Source organism: Dipodomys ordii, unplaced genomic scaffold (genome assembly GCF_000151885.1).
Source record: "Dipodomys ordii isolate 6190 unplaced genomic scaffold, Dord_2.0 Scaffold60, whole genome shotgun sequence".
NCBI classification, from domain to species: domain Eukaryota; kingdom Metazoa; phylum Chordata; class Mammalia; order Rodentia; family Heteromyidae; genus Dipodomys; species Dipodomys ordii.
The window spans coordinates 589,103-602,523 of NW_012267276.1; positions in this window are offsets into that span (position 1 = coordinate 589,103).

Below are 13,421 nucleotides of genomic sequence, written 5' to 3' on the forward strand. Positions count from 1 at the left end.
ATTGTGTGGTGTTTATGTGTGAGTGTGTGTGTGTGTGTGTGTGTGTGTGTGTGTGTGTGTGTGTGTGTGTGCGCACGCTAGTCCTGGGGATTGAACTCAAGGCATGGGTGCTATGCCTGAGCTTTTTTTGCTCAAGGCTAGCATTCTACCACTTGAGCTACAGCTCCACTATTTGCTTTTTGGTGGTTAATTGGAGATAAGAGTCTCATGGGGGACTTTCCTCTCTGGGCTGACTTTGAACTTCAATCCTCAGATCTCAGTCTTCTGAGTAGCTAACGTTACAGGCACGAAGCACAGCACCTAGATTAAGCACTTTGAGTTAGTGTCTTGTTATGTTGCCTAGGCTGGCTTCAAAGTGGATAGTCAAAATATCCTAGAGGATTCTCTGGGACCCTAGGCTGATTCTAATGTTGTAATCTAGAAACAGGGTGTTTAGGACAGCAGACACCAATATAAGTCCTAGAAAGGGAGACTTTTTAAGATAATAAATGACACTCTAGAGTTAATCAACATGTTTCTTTTTTTAATTTTTTTCTGGTCGTGGGGCCTGAACTCTGGGCCTGGGCACTGTCCCTCAGCTCTTCAGTTCAAGGCCAGAGCTCTACTGCTTGAACCATTGTACCATTTCTGGCTTTTTCTGCTTAGTGATACTAAGGAATCGAACCCAGGGCCTCATGCATGCAAGGCAAGCACTCTACCACTGAGCCACCTTCCCAGCCCCTCAACATGTTTCTTGTCCTGGCAGTTCTTATATGAACTGGCCCGCAGACCTCCTTGGTCTTATTTCATTCTGTCTTTATTCCAGCCACACTGACTTTTATTCTTGCCAAACCTACACATCTTGTTGCTGTCTTAAATTGCTGTTCCTTCTGACTGGACATCTTTGTCTCAACATTTGCCTGAATGCACTGGTGTATTATAGTAAACTTGCCTTATTAATGGACTTAATACATGAGGTATTGACCAAGCTCAGTCAAAATCAGTCAGCCACCCAATCAAAATCTCCAAAGTGAGCTTTTGAAATTGATACCAGCAATCCCATCAGGCTCAAGTTATCTATCTACTATCATCTGTCTATCTATCTATCTGTCTGTCTGTCTGTCTGTCTGTCTATTTGTCTATTTGTCTATCTATTTAGCTAGCTAGCTAGCTATATTTTCCAGTACTAGGGCTTGAACTTGGGGTCTAGATGCTGTCTCTGAGCTTTTTAACTGGTATCCTACCAGTTGAATTACCCCATCCACTTCTGGCTTTTGGTGATTAATTGGAGATAAGAGTCTGTTAGAGTTTCTTCCCCAGGCTACATTGAACCAGGATGCTCAGATCTCAGCCACCTGAGTAGCTAGTACTACAGGCATGAACCAATAGTACCCTGCTTATTAGTTGTGGTTAAATCTTAAGTTGTGCCTCCCAGAAATTCAACCCTGCTCCAAGAGCAAGGGAGTTGCTTAATTGAAGTGAAACTGTGAGGTTTTAGTATTTTTAAAAGGGTGGAGTGAGTATATTTAACACAAGTTGGGTAGCTCTATGGGGGAGAGAACAAGCATCTGCAGTATAGTACTGAATTGTATGCATCCTACGCATTTTCCTCCACTGTGATCTCTTTAGAACTGTAGACCTTTTGGTACCAAGTATATAGTACTGTGTTTAAGTCTGAGCCTAGATCTGGTTTTCCCTAGGGGATAATCTCCTGCCACGAAGCCTCTCTTCCTGTCTTAGCCTCTCTTTATCTCAGCACAATGTTTCATTTTTTTTATTCCTGGCCCTTATCAATATGTGAAATCATATTTTGAAATTTATCTGTTTACTTTCTTCTTATCTATTCCCTACCAAGGGTGGAAAACTTTTTCCTGCCAAAGGCCATTTTTATAACATCATTGGAGAGCCAGATGTTCCCCACCTGTTTGAATTTCGTCTACTTTGTTCAGGACTGTTATCTTAGTCCATGAAATGATACTTGATAAGAGAACATGTTAAATACATAAACTGAAGTTGTCACTCAAGACTGTCATTAAATGGACTTTCCTGAAGTATCCCATATCCAGGCTATCACAATCTTTCAGACAGAAGAAGGAGAATTAGAGATATAATCCTCATAAAGGCTGAAGAATGAGACCAAAGCCACATCTACAGGACAGTCTCTGAGTTTTGATCATTGTGATTGGAGGAAGTGAGGTGTCAATTAAATCTAAAACAAAAGTCAAAGTAGTTACGTAAGACATGTGAAAGTCAGACATGGATTGTCACCTCCATATGATTATTTACTTCCCAATGGTTACTGACTGTGTTGGGTGAATCTGAGCCTATCTGTAGAAGCCACATGAGTGGTCTGGATTTGATTCAGTCAAGCCATATGGAGAGGTTTAGGGCTCAGGGCCAAGGGTCTGAGGTCCGTTTGGCTGTGAGCACCTCATTGCTTTGCCATTTACATTTCACGAGCTGATATCTATCTTCTTGGAGTTGTGTGGAAAGAGTTAAACTCTGAGTTGGTTTCTACCATCTAATGGAGTGAGCTGCAAGATGAATCACCAAAGTTCTGAAGTACAGATTAACTTCAGATCAGAGTGTCTGGGCTGATGACATCTCAGCTTGTGTGTCCCTTGAGTGTGTTGGCTGATGATGTGGCTACAAGCACTCTGCCTCTCAGCCCAGGAGTGTGAACAGTGCTCCTTGCCTGAGAAGTGGGGGATTTGGGGACACAATGTCCACAACCTTAAATCCTGCCTAATTCCTGAGTGACTTGGAAGACAAGAATGTCAACAATAATTTAGTCATTCTGGAGAACTTTCCTCAAAGAAACTCTAGGTTCTTCAGAAATTTGACAAATGTTGGCTCGATCTTGATGGAAATGTGGAAGTCGACAATTCGAAGATTATCTCCTTCACTTTCTGCAGAGAAAGAATTCATTTACTTTGGAGATAGCCAGGATTGGGGAAAAGAAAGGGGAAGAGAGTTTGGGGCCTGGATCTCTGTTGATTTGAGTAATATCTTTCAGTGGAAGAGACATAGACCACTGATAATTCCCCGGACTGATGAAGCTCACCAGAGATTGCCTGGTACCCCAAAGAGGAGTTCTTAAATAAGGGCAAAATTCTTTTTCTCTTAGGAATACTGAAGAAATTTTCAGCTATCCATTTCTGTTTCTTCATTTTAGTTTTTTGTTTTTGTTTTTGTTTGTTTTTTTGATCATGGGGCCTGAACTCCGGGCCTAGGCACTGTCCCTCAGCTCTTCAGCTCAAGACCAGCACTCTACCACTTGAGCCACACTTCCGGTTTTCTGAGTGGTTTATTGGAGACTAGAGTCTCACAGACTTTTCCTGCCCAGACTAGCTTTGAACCGGGATCCTCAGTTCTCAGCCTCCTGAGTAACTAGGATTACAGGTGTGAGCCACCAGGGCCCAGCTTCATTTTAAATTTTTAAATGAAATTTTTATTGTTTAAAACTTTTTGTTGCCAAGCGCCAGTGGCTCATGTCTATAATCCTAGCTACTCAGGAGGCTGAGGTCTGAGGATCGCCGTTCAAAGCCAGCCTGGGCAGGAAAGTCCGTGAGACTCCTATCTCCAATAAACCACTAGAAAACTGGAAGTGGTGCTGTAGCTCAAGTGGTAGAGTGCTCGCCTTGAGCTGAAGAGCTGAGGGACAGCGCCCAAGCCCAGAGTTCAAACCCCACGACCAACAAAAACAAACAAACAAAAATAACTTTTTATTGAAGTGTAATGGACATATAGAAAAGTATATGTAAATATAATAAATATATGTAAATATAATAATGATAGTTTTTCATAAACTGAATACATTCGTATGTTCAACACCAGATCTAAAACCAGAATATTAGCACCTCAGAAGCTTACACCTTCCTCCTCCCACTCACTATCCCTGAGACTAACTGCTATCCAAACATCCAGCACCACATACTAATTCCTCCTTCTATTACTCTGCCTTCTTGTATATGGCATGTATGAGACTCACTCATATGGTAAAATACAGCAGTAGTTTATTCATTTCCATCCCTGTAGAGAATTCCATTGTGGGAAAAAACACTGCCAGACTTTTCAAAAGTTGTTGCTCCCTTTTGTGTCCCATCAGCTGAGTTGTGAGTTGCACTTGCTTTGTATGCCCAGACCCTCGCTATTACCTGTCTTTTTCACGTTAGCCACCCTTGCAGGGAAGTAGTGGAAGCTGGGCTCATATTTCCTATACTTGTCCTTTGGTCTTCTTTTTGTCGATTCCTCTGTAAACTGCCTTTCTCTGCTCCACTTGGAGGAAGCCAGAGTTTCACTTCCACCTCCTGGTAGTTTATATTGAGTCTATTTCAAACCAGCCCAGCCAAGAAGATACTTTTTTTTCTCAACCTCCAAGCAAAGGAAAGGGAACCTGATCTACCCACTTGGGTTCCATATTCAATCACATTCCAGTCCAGACTGAATTCCCTTCCCAACTCCAATTGATGTTGAAGTCCTAATCCCCACAGTGACTGTGTTTGGATATGAGGCCTTCAGGGTAGGTGGATGAGCATCTTTATGAGTGAGGGAGAACACTTCCGAGCCTGACAGCATCTTGAGCTGGACTTCTAGTCTCCAGATTTGTGAGGACATAAATTATGTTATTTAAGCTGTGTAGCTTGTGAGGCTTGGTTAATGTCTAATAAGTTTCTACCTCATTCCCTCAATTCTTCTCCAACGTCCAGGAAAAATGGGGCAAGTTCTTACTGCTTAGTGCAGTGTGTGCAAAACGTTAAAGTTTATCACAAGCTTTGAGGAGACTGGGCGCTGTAGGGTCTCTTCTTCATGCCCCTTCCTAGTCCTTGCCTGTAGTTCCCTTGGAGGAGCAAAACATCATTGGAGATAGGCATTCTGGTTGAGTGTTGAACTTGCAGAGAGGGAAGTAGAAACATCTGGGAGAGCCAGGAATGTAGACTTCTGAGGTACAAAGAATAAGATGGACTGCAGTTGACTCCAGTTAAGAGACAGAAGCTCCTAATCCAGTGGACATTTGTCCCACTAGTTCCCAAAGAAAGTATAGAGAAGATACTAAACATCTGTGCAGTGGACAGAGCTTCCAGACCAGCCCATTTACCCTTCTGGGCAGTGCTTTCCAGGTCCCATATGTGGTAACACGGCAGACAGGAGAGCAGCCACAGTCCTACACTGGTCAGAAGTGTACCCTCCTCTCCAAGACCTCACCTCCTGCTGGGAACTTAAGAGATGACTAAGTGAGGTACTGCCTTCTTTCCCTGCTCTGGCCAACTTCTCTATCCACCACAAACCCCACACCTGGTATTTTATTCCCAGGATGCTTTGTCACAAATCTATAGCATCTGTATTCTCCACAAGATTGTCACTGAGCCCCCAAAAAGGGGCTTGGAAGAAAAGGATATAGCGCTGTAATAAATTTGCCTCCACAGTTTTGGAGACAAATTCAGGAAAAAGGGAAGACATCCCAGCCAGTAACTAATATAAATTAATATAGAGATAGAAAACAGTGGGCTTTTCAGAAGATTGCAGAAAAATGTAGGCTGTAGCTTCACCAAATTTCAGATTTCCAGAGTTGGAAGAAAGTACGTGAAAGCAGCTTAATAGTGTCTGGTATGTAATAAGTATTCAATAAATTGAATATTTTTAAGGTCTCTTCTGCTAGTCTGAAATGTAGCTGAGGCATAAGTAATTTTATATCTCTCTTCTAGAATCTTCTTTTACTATAATTGATGCAAACTATATTTCCCTGTAGTTTCTTTCCTCTTATTGTATCCTTTTTCTCCTTTTTAAAATTAGCTTCCAATAGTTATACAAAGGGATTTCAGTTTAGCATGTCCATTTAGGAGTACAATCCATTTCCATCCGTGCCACCACTTCTTTGTTCTCCCCCATCTCCCATTTGTATCTATTTTTATATTTCTTATTAGATCTATTCTTAGAGTCTTGACAAATCTTAGCTCCTTGCATCAAGGCATACTTTGAAACATTTGAAGGCAGATATTCTCTTCAAGATAAAAGTCCCACAGGGTGCCAGTGGCTCACACCTGTAATCCTAGCTACTCAGGAGACTGAGATCTGAGGATCAAGTTTTAAAGCCATCCCAGGCAGGAAAGTGCAGGAGACACTTATCTCTAAGTCATCATCAGAAAACCAGAAGTGGAGCTGTGTGACTTAAATGGAAGATCACTAGCCCGTGAGTGAAAAACTAAGGGACCCACACCCTGAGTTCAAGCCTGAGTTACCAGAATATATATAAAAGATAAAACTCTCCAGGGTTTTTAGCTATTCTGCTTATAAACTTCATCATCCTGTCCACTAACTCTGAATATACTCATTTTTATCTCTGTCCCTCCCAAAAGCTGCCATAAACAAGTCACTCTATTATGAGGATGATTAAACATAAATAAGACAAGACTACCACATTTCTTATAATTTGTGCAAGCTTGCATAAATCCCCAATGCAACAATGTTAAAGGATGGAATCTTTGAGGGCTCTGTCCTAATGAACAGATCTATGCTGATTATAAAAGTCCAACCTCTTGCCCCTCATGCTACTCTGCTTTCTGCCATGGGATTATCTTCTCTGGATGCGAGCCCCCAAGATCCAAGATCTCCCAGCTTTTAGAATTGTAAAATATCTATTCTTTATAAATTACCTAGTTTTAGGTATTCTGTTAAAGCAGCACAAAATGGACTAAGATAACAACTGCTAGCATAGTTGCTAATTGTTACTGAAAGCTGTTTTCCCATTCTTCCATGGTAGGTAAGAGTTGGATTCATTCTTGCTAATCTAGAGATTGTATTTCCTAGACACTCTTGCAGCTAGGTGTAGTGACTACATTCTTGCCAGTTTTTTGAGTGTAAGTAGAAAAGATGTAGGTATTGTCTAAACTTCTGCCTTTAAGTTTTCTTTTGGCAAGCCATTGAAATAAAATAGGAAGAGCAGAAACGTGATATATGCTAGCAAGTTGTTTCTAGATATTATTTTTACGGCCACATTGCGCCTCATTATTTACCACTGATTCTTTAAAAATTATCACCTTTGGCTTAGCAGATCATTTTACAATTCTCTCAGGAGTCTGGGACATAATTCAAATGATGTAACTCATTTTAAAGTATACAAGAAGTCTTATGTGGTTTGCTCATATAATTTCTCCATTGATTTTCTTTAATCTTTGTCTATCATTTAAACTTCCAAAATCACAGAAGAGAGCAGTCCAGTGAAAGGACTGATTTTTGCTAGGCTCAAATGTCCACATAAGACACTGTCTTGCAAATGAACTTTACAACTTTGGCAGGAGCGGGACTAAGGGAGGTGGGGGAGGGAAGGGACAGTGGGAGAACAACAAAGGAGGGGGTAACAATGCTCAACAAGAAATGTACTTATTACCTTTCTCCTGTGACTGTAACCCCTTTGTACAGCATCTTTACGACAACAATTTTTTAAAAATTAAAAAAATGTCCCCTCTGTTTCACTCTGGTGGGAGGGGGAGGGGGAGAATCTTGAAATAAAGATGCAAAAATCTTACTGCACTGTTGGTGGGAGTGTAAACTTGTTCAACCACTTTGGAAAGCAGTATGGAGGTTCCTCAAAAGACTCCACACAGAGCTCTCCTATGACCCAGCAATCCCACTTTTGGGCATCTACCCAAATGTTTACAAACAAGACCACACTAAAGCTACCAGCACAACTATGTTTATTGCAGCATTATTTACCATAGCTAAGATATGGAACCAACCCAGATGCCCCTCAGTAGATGAATGGATCAAGAAAATGTGGTATATATACACAATGGAATTCTATGCCTCCATCAGAAAGAATGGCATTGCCCCATTTGTTAGGAAATAGAAAGACTTGGAAAAAATTATATTAAGTGAAGTAAGCCAAGCCCAAAGAAACATAGGTCCCATGGTTTTCCATATTTGCAATAACTAGTATATGTCTGAGTCAAGCAGAAAAGGTCAGATAAGTTGATATTAGGAAAATGAACCCCAAGATAATTATTCAAATGTTTTTTTCTTTTATGCGATTGTTTCTAACATATTTATAAGATGATTTCTTTGTTGCTTTGTATGTCTCTCCTCCATGGTATAACCCCTGTTTTCACTGTATTTGATGTTGCTATAATTTGTGGAGGGGAAGGAAAAAAAACAAATAGTTTAAATAGGGACCCATTGCAACAATGAGATGTACAAGTTGTTATGTCGAAAAACGAACTTTACAACTTTGTTTGGAGGGGGGTGGGGATGGGAAGGGGAAACAAAGGAGGAGGCAACAATGCTTGATAAGAAATATACTCATTATCTTGCCCATGTAATTGTAACCCCTCTGTACGGTATTTTCACAATAAAAAAAGATGCAAAAATCTAAACTCTTATCTTCAGCAGGATCTGAGGACAAGAGGCAATTTCAAAGCAAAAGGATAGGGCTAGGTATACGCCCCCTGATCATCCCAAGCACCTGGGACTACAAAGTCAAGCACCAGGTACTAGGTTGTGAATCCTTACCTAAGCCCTGACAGCTGGGAAGACCCAGCCTGTGCGGCTGTCCTGCTTTCTTGCAGTAAATTGGTGATTGCCTGTGAGCATCACCTCCAGGTAATGTGTAAATGTGTATGTGTGTGTGTGTGTGTGTGCATGCACACATACACACGCATGTGTGCTGAATTCAGGACCTACTGGCTGTCCCTTAGTATTTTTGCTCAAGGCTGGTTCTCTGCTACTTGAGCTCTGCTCTGGTTTACACACACACACACACACACACACACACACACACACTCAGAGGCCAGATGACTGGAGATAAGGATCTCATAGACTTTTCTGCTTGTGCTGGCTTCCATCTGTCATCTTCAGATCTCAGCCTCCTGAATAGCTGGAATTACAGGTGTGAGCCACCAGCACCCAACTCACTTCCCTTCCTCACCTCTCCACTGACTGTAGGCTTGACTCTGGGACTTGCTTTGGCCCATGATACATTGGGTTGTTTGGGACATACTGGGGCTTGTCCTGTTGAGATGCTCCTTCTTGGAAGTCAACTGCCATAATATAAAGAAGCTTAGACTGAACTACAAAAGAGTGAGAGGCACTGTAGGATGAGACACACTCTTAGATGTCTCAAACCCAGTTACATTCCCAGCTGAGTAGTTTCTGGGTGGCCTCACCTACCCCATGTGGAACTGAACTCAGCTGATACTAGTCGGTCACATAATCATGAAGGAGAACAGTTGTTGTCTTAAGTCACTGGATTTCTGGGGTTGTTTGTTAAACATAAGAGTTAATGAAACACTTCCCTAAAACTCTGCTTTACTTCAAAAATCCATCTGGAAATCCAGATGTCTGGCCCACAATCCTTGGAGAAACAATTTTGACAGTGGGATATAGACAAAGGACTATCCACACAGAACCTGAAGATGACTTCTTTCTCTCCTGTTCTCTTGCAATTAAGACTATTCTACACAAGGGCTAACAAAATCCGAACATAAATAGATCATAAAAAAGTTCTATGTAATCAGATAAGGCCAGACACATACACTTCTCTTCTGTACCTTGTGTCTGTCACAATAAATACATCAACATGAAGTGAAAGCAATAGATTTTTCTAGCCCACTCTGGATACTGAGAGAAAACTCTAAGTCTCTTGTTCTAGTTCTCAGTCTTCTATGAAGAGGCTTCTTGTAAGATAGGCCAGGTATCCTTAAAGACTAAAGGTTACACTTCTAGTTCGTGCCAGGTAGGATCACCCTGAGGGTAAAATGATCATTTTTCTGAGGTTATAAAAATAGTCCTGGCTATGATATCAGGACATTGTGGGTCCTTCTAGCAGACAGTTGCTGCTTTTGATAAACAAACACTCTGTCCCCTTCCCTTCCCTTCCCTTCCCATCCCTTCCCTTCCTTCCCTTCTTTTCCTTTTCCCTTTCCTCTTCCCCTTCCCCTTTCCTCCTCTTCCTCTTCTTTCTTTCGTTTTTTTTTTTTTTGAGAACTGGAATTCATTCTTGTCTTTGGGGTCTGGTCTGATGAAGCCATTCTTCTACAGAGTGCTTAGCACAATCCAAGCCAGCCCAACTCAATGTTCTCACTGTGGATTTTAAATCAAAACAGATTAGTAAAAAAACAAGTAGATATTTGGGGATTCCCACATCAGCCAGACTGTTTTCAACTAGGACATTTCATCTTCTCTTCCTGGTTTCAGAGCTCTTACTCTAGCTTGTTTCCAAGCACTGTTCTCTGGCTTGACAATAAATGCCAGATGTCTTTCCAATAAACTCCCTTTTTCTTAGATTGGCCAGACTGGTTTCTGTTGCTTATATCCGAAATATCCCGAAAGAAAAATGAGATATAGGAAACAGACATGACCCAGTATTCAGAGCCTGTCAATTTGGCCAAGAAGGCATGTACTAATTACAACTTACACTGTAATTAGAAATCATAAAATAAATGAGAGAAAAACATGGATGAGCCAAATGAGACTATGGGGTCACTCTAAGTTTCAACTGAGATCTATAAAGAAGTGAAGGAAAAATAAACTTTTCTACAAAGGGCAAAGAACAAGCAAAGGCCCTGTTTGTAGAAGGAGGAGTTTATTTGCATTCCAAGAACTTTGGGAAACTAGGATCATTGGGTGAGCTGAGGCTGGAGAGACAGGCTTGAGTCTGACCAAGAATAGTCTTGTAGTTTATGGAGAGAATTTAAATTTCATTTTAAAGATATTAGGAAGAAACAACCAGAAAGTATTGTCTTGCAATCCCTTTTGCTGCTGTATAAAGAGCTGGCTTGTGGGGGAGGCAGGAAGTAGAAAGCTCTTGAGTTGGGTGGTTTAGGCTGTAAGGGAGACAAAGCAGATACAATGCTGTAGACTGGGAGGGATTTGGGTGCAGAACCTGTGCACCATCTAGCATCTGCCTTGTGGGCAAGATTGCAGCCACGCAGCACCTATGTCGCTTGTGCCACTGTCAAGTCTCACAACTTCCAAAGTGCTCAGCTTCTAAATCTCGTTTGATCCTTGCACCAACCCTAAACACTATAAAAACAGAGTAGCTAGGGTTGAGGCCCAAAGATTTTGTGTGTGTGTGTGTGTGTGTTTTGTTTGTTTTTGCCTGTCCTAGGGCTTGAACTCAGTACCTGGGCACTGTCCCTGAGCTTCTTTTTGCTCAAGGCTAGCACTCTACCACTTGATCTACAGTGACACATTCAGCCTTTTCTGAGTAGTGTATTGGAAATGAGGGTCTCACAGGCTTTCCTGCTCAGGCTGGCTTTGAGCTGCAATCCTCAGATCCCACCCTCTTGAGTAGCTAGGATTTGACAGGCATGAGCCACTGGTGCCTGGCTAGAGGCCCACAGTTTGATAGCATGGCACACAGGTCATATCAACCAAGCCTAGCCTGAAGTCTACTCTTCATAACCTGCTGCCCCAGCACGGACATACTGCTTATCTGCTAAACTTCCTGGCCCCTAGAAAGGCCTTTGGACAGGAAGGTGATCTGGGAAGATGAACATCATCAAAGGAAGATATCCTTTGATAGCCATTCCTGTCCTACTGAACTTGGCCTTGGAAAGATGCAAAAGAGGCTCATTTGCATGTATTCTGTCACTCACCCAGTGGCTTTGTCCAGCACATGCTGAGCACATTAGCCAAGCCATCACAAATTCCCATTGCCTTTCGTCTCTCTCTGCCCGGATCTCCTTCAACATTATTTGATCATTTCTATTACCTTCCCTATAATGCCTACTCTCCTTTTCCTGGATTAGCAAGTATCTGGACTAGCCTCACTACTTGGCAAATTGTTAGAAATGTAGAGTCTTGAGCTCTACCCCAGCTCTATTAGATGGGCAGCCCTGCTATCTGTGCATTAATAAGCCTATCAGGTGCCTGTGATGCAATCCAGGGTTTGAGAACCACTAGCCTAAATCTTTCCAGGAACAGCCCCTCAAGCTGCAGAGCGCCAAGTGCAACTAAAGATGTGTTTTATATAAACTCACTTAAGAGGCTGAAGTCACTGATGGATCTTACCCAAGGGCTGGGGCCACATAGTTGAAAGGTGATGACAGCACCAAGTTGAAGAATCTAAGCTGGGAAGGGTCTCAGCTGCCCCATTGCTTATAGGGCTGAAGCTGACCTCCAAAGAGGAAGCTTGGAAGAGGGTAAAAGAGACCCCACCCCCACCACAGAGACATAGACAGACCAACACACACACACACGACACACACACACACACACACACACACACACACACACACCTTTATGCTGGTTCTCAGGACCTGGGTTCTGTTTTTAAAGCATTTTGCTCAAGGCTGGTGTCCTACTACTTGAGTATAGCTCTACTTCTGGCTTTTTGGTGGAGATGAACATATCATAGACTTTCCTTCTTGGGCTTACTTTGAACCTCAATCCTCAGATCTCAACCTCTTGAGTAGTTAGGATTACAGGTGTGAGCCACCAGGGCCCAGCTTAAAACATTTTCTCATGCTTACTGATTGAAGCCAGGCTGGTGCAGTTTCTTGAATACTGGGATCAGTCTGGTAGGTAAATTGTGTGTGTGTGTGTGTGTGTGTGTGTGTGTGTGTGTATGCATTAGTTTGCTGAGTTTGCAAATACCATAGGCTGGGTAGTTGAAATAATTGGATTTTATTTCTTCATCATTCTGGTTGGCTCCACTGTTTCTGGTCTATAGTAAGACAAGACATCCTGGCAGAAGGATGCGGTGGAGCAGAACAGTTTACTACAGAGCAGCCAATTAGTGGCAGGGGGCAGTAGTTGTGGTCCTGGACTTCTTCCTTTCACTTTTTCATATTAGCCTATTGGATACTATCCATGTTCCCGGTGGGTCTTTCCCCATCAGTTGCTGTCCTCCATGCCAATTTTTTCTGGAAACATCCCCCAAGAAACACCTGGGAGTGTTCTTTACTAATTTCCTAGGTGTCTCTCAGCCTAATCAAGTTGATAATTAAAGTCAACCATCACAGTTCCCAAGAGAAAGACATTCAGGAGATCTTCAGGGAGACCATAACTGGATAGAACAGGGAAGGGAAACACAATTCTGAACCTTAGGAGTAAAATTAGGAAGCTCCTCTCATATCTCTGCTGGTATCTGAAAAATATACAGCCAAGGTCTCTCTTTTGCAGTAATGGTGCAAATACTGGGTCCAGCCTGGAGTGAGAAACGCTGTGTCTCTTGTGGCCTTCTCTACCCGTGGTGTTTCCTTTAACTCATCTGCACACGAATCAATGGCAATTATGCTTGGGGACTGCTCATATATTTTAACCTTCAGACTATAATGGCAAATACAATAAATCTACACAGTGGTTACTAAATATTGACTCTTCTGCAGAAATATCGGCACCTCAAGTCATGAAGCTGAGGATGTAGGGAGGTTTGCTTGGACAGATCTGCTAGTGCAAGCCAGGGATGGGTGAGAAACTCTCAGGAAGAGTTCCCACCTATGTGC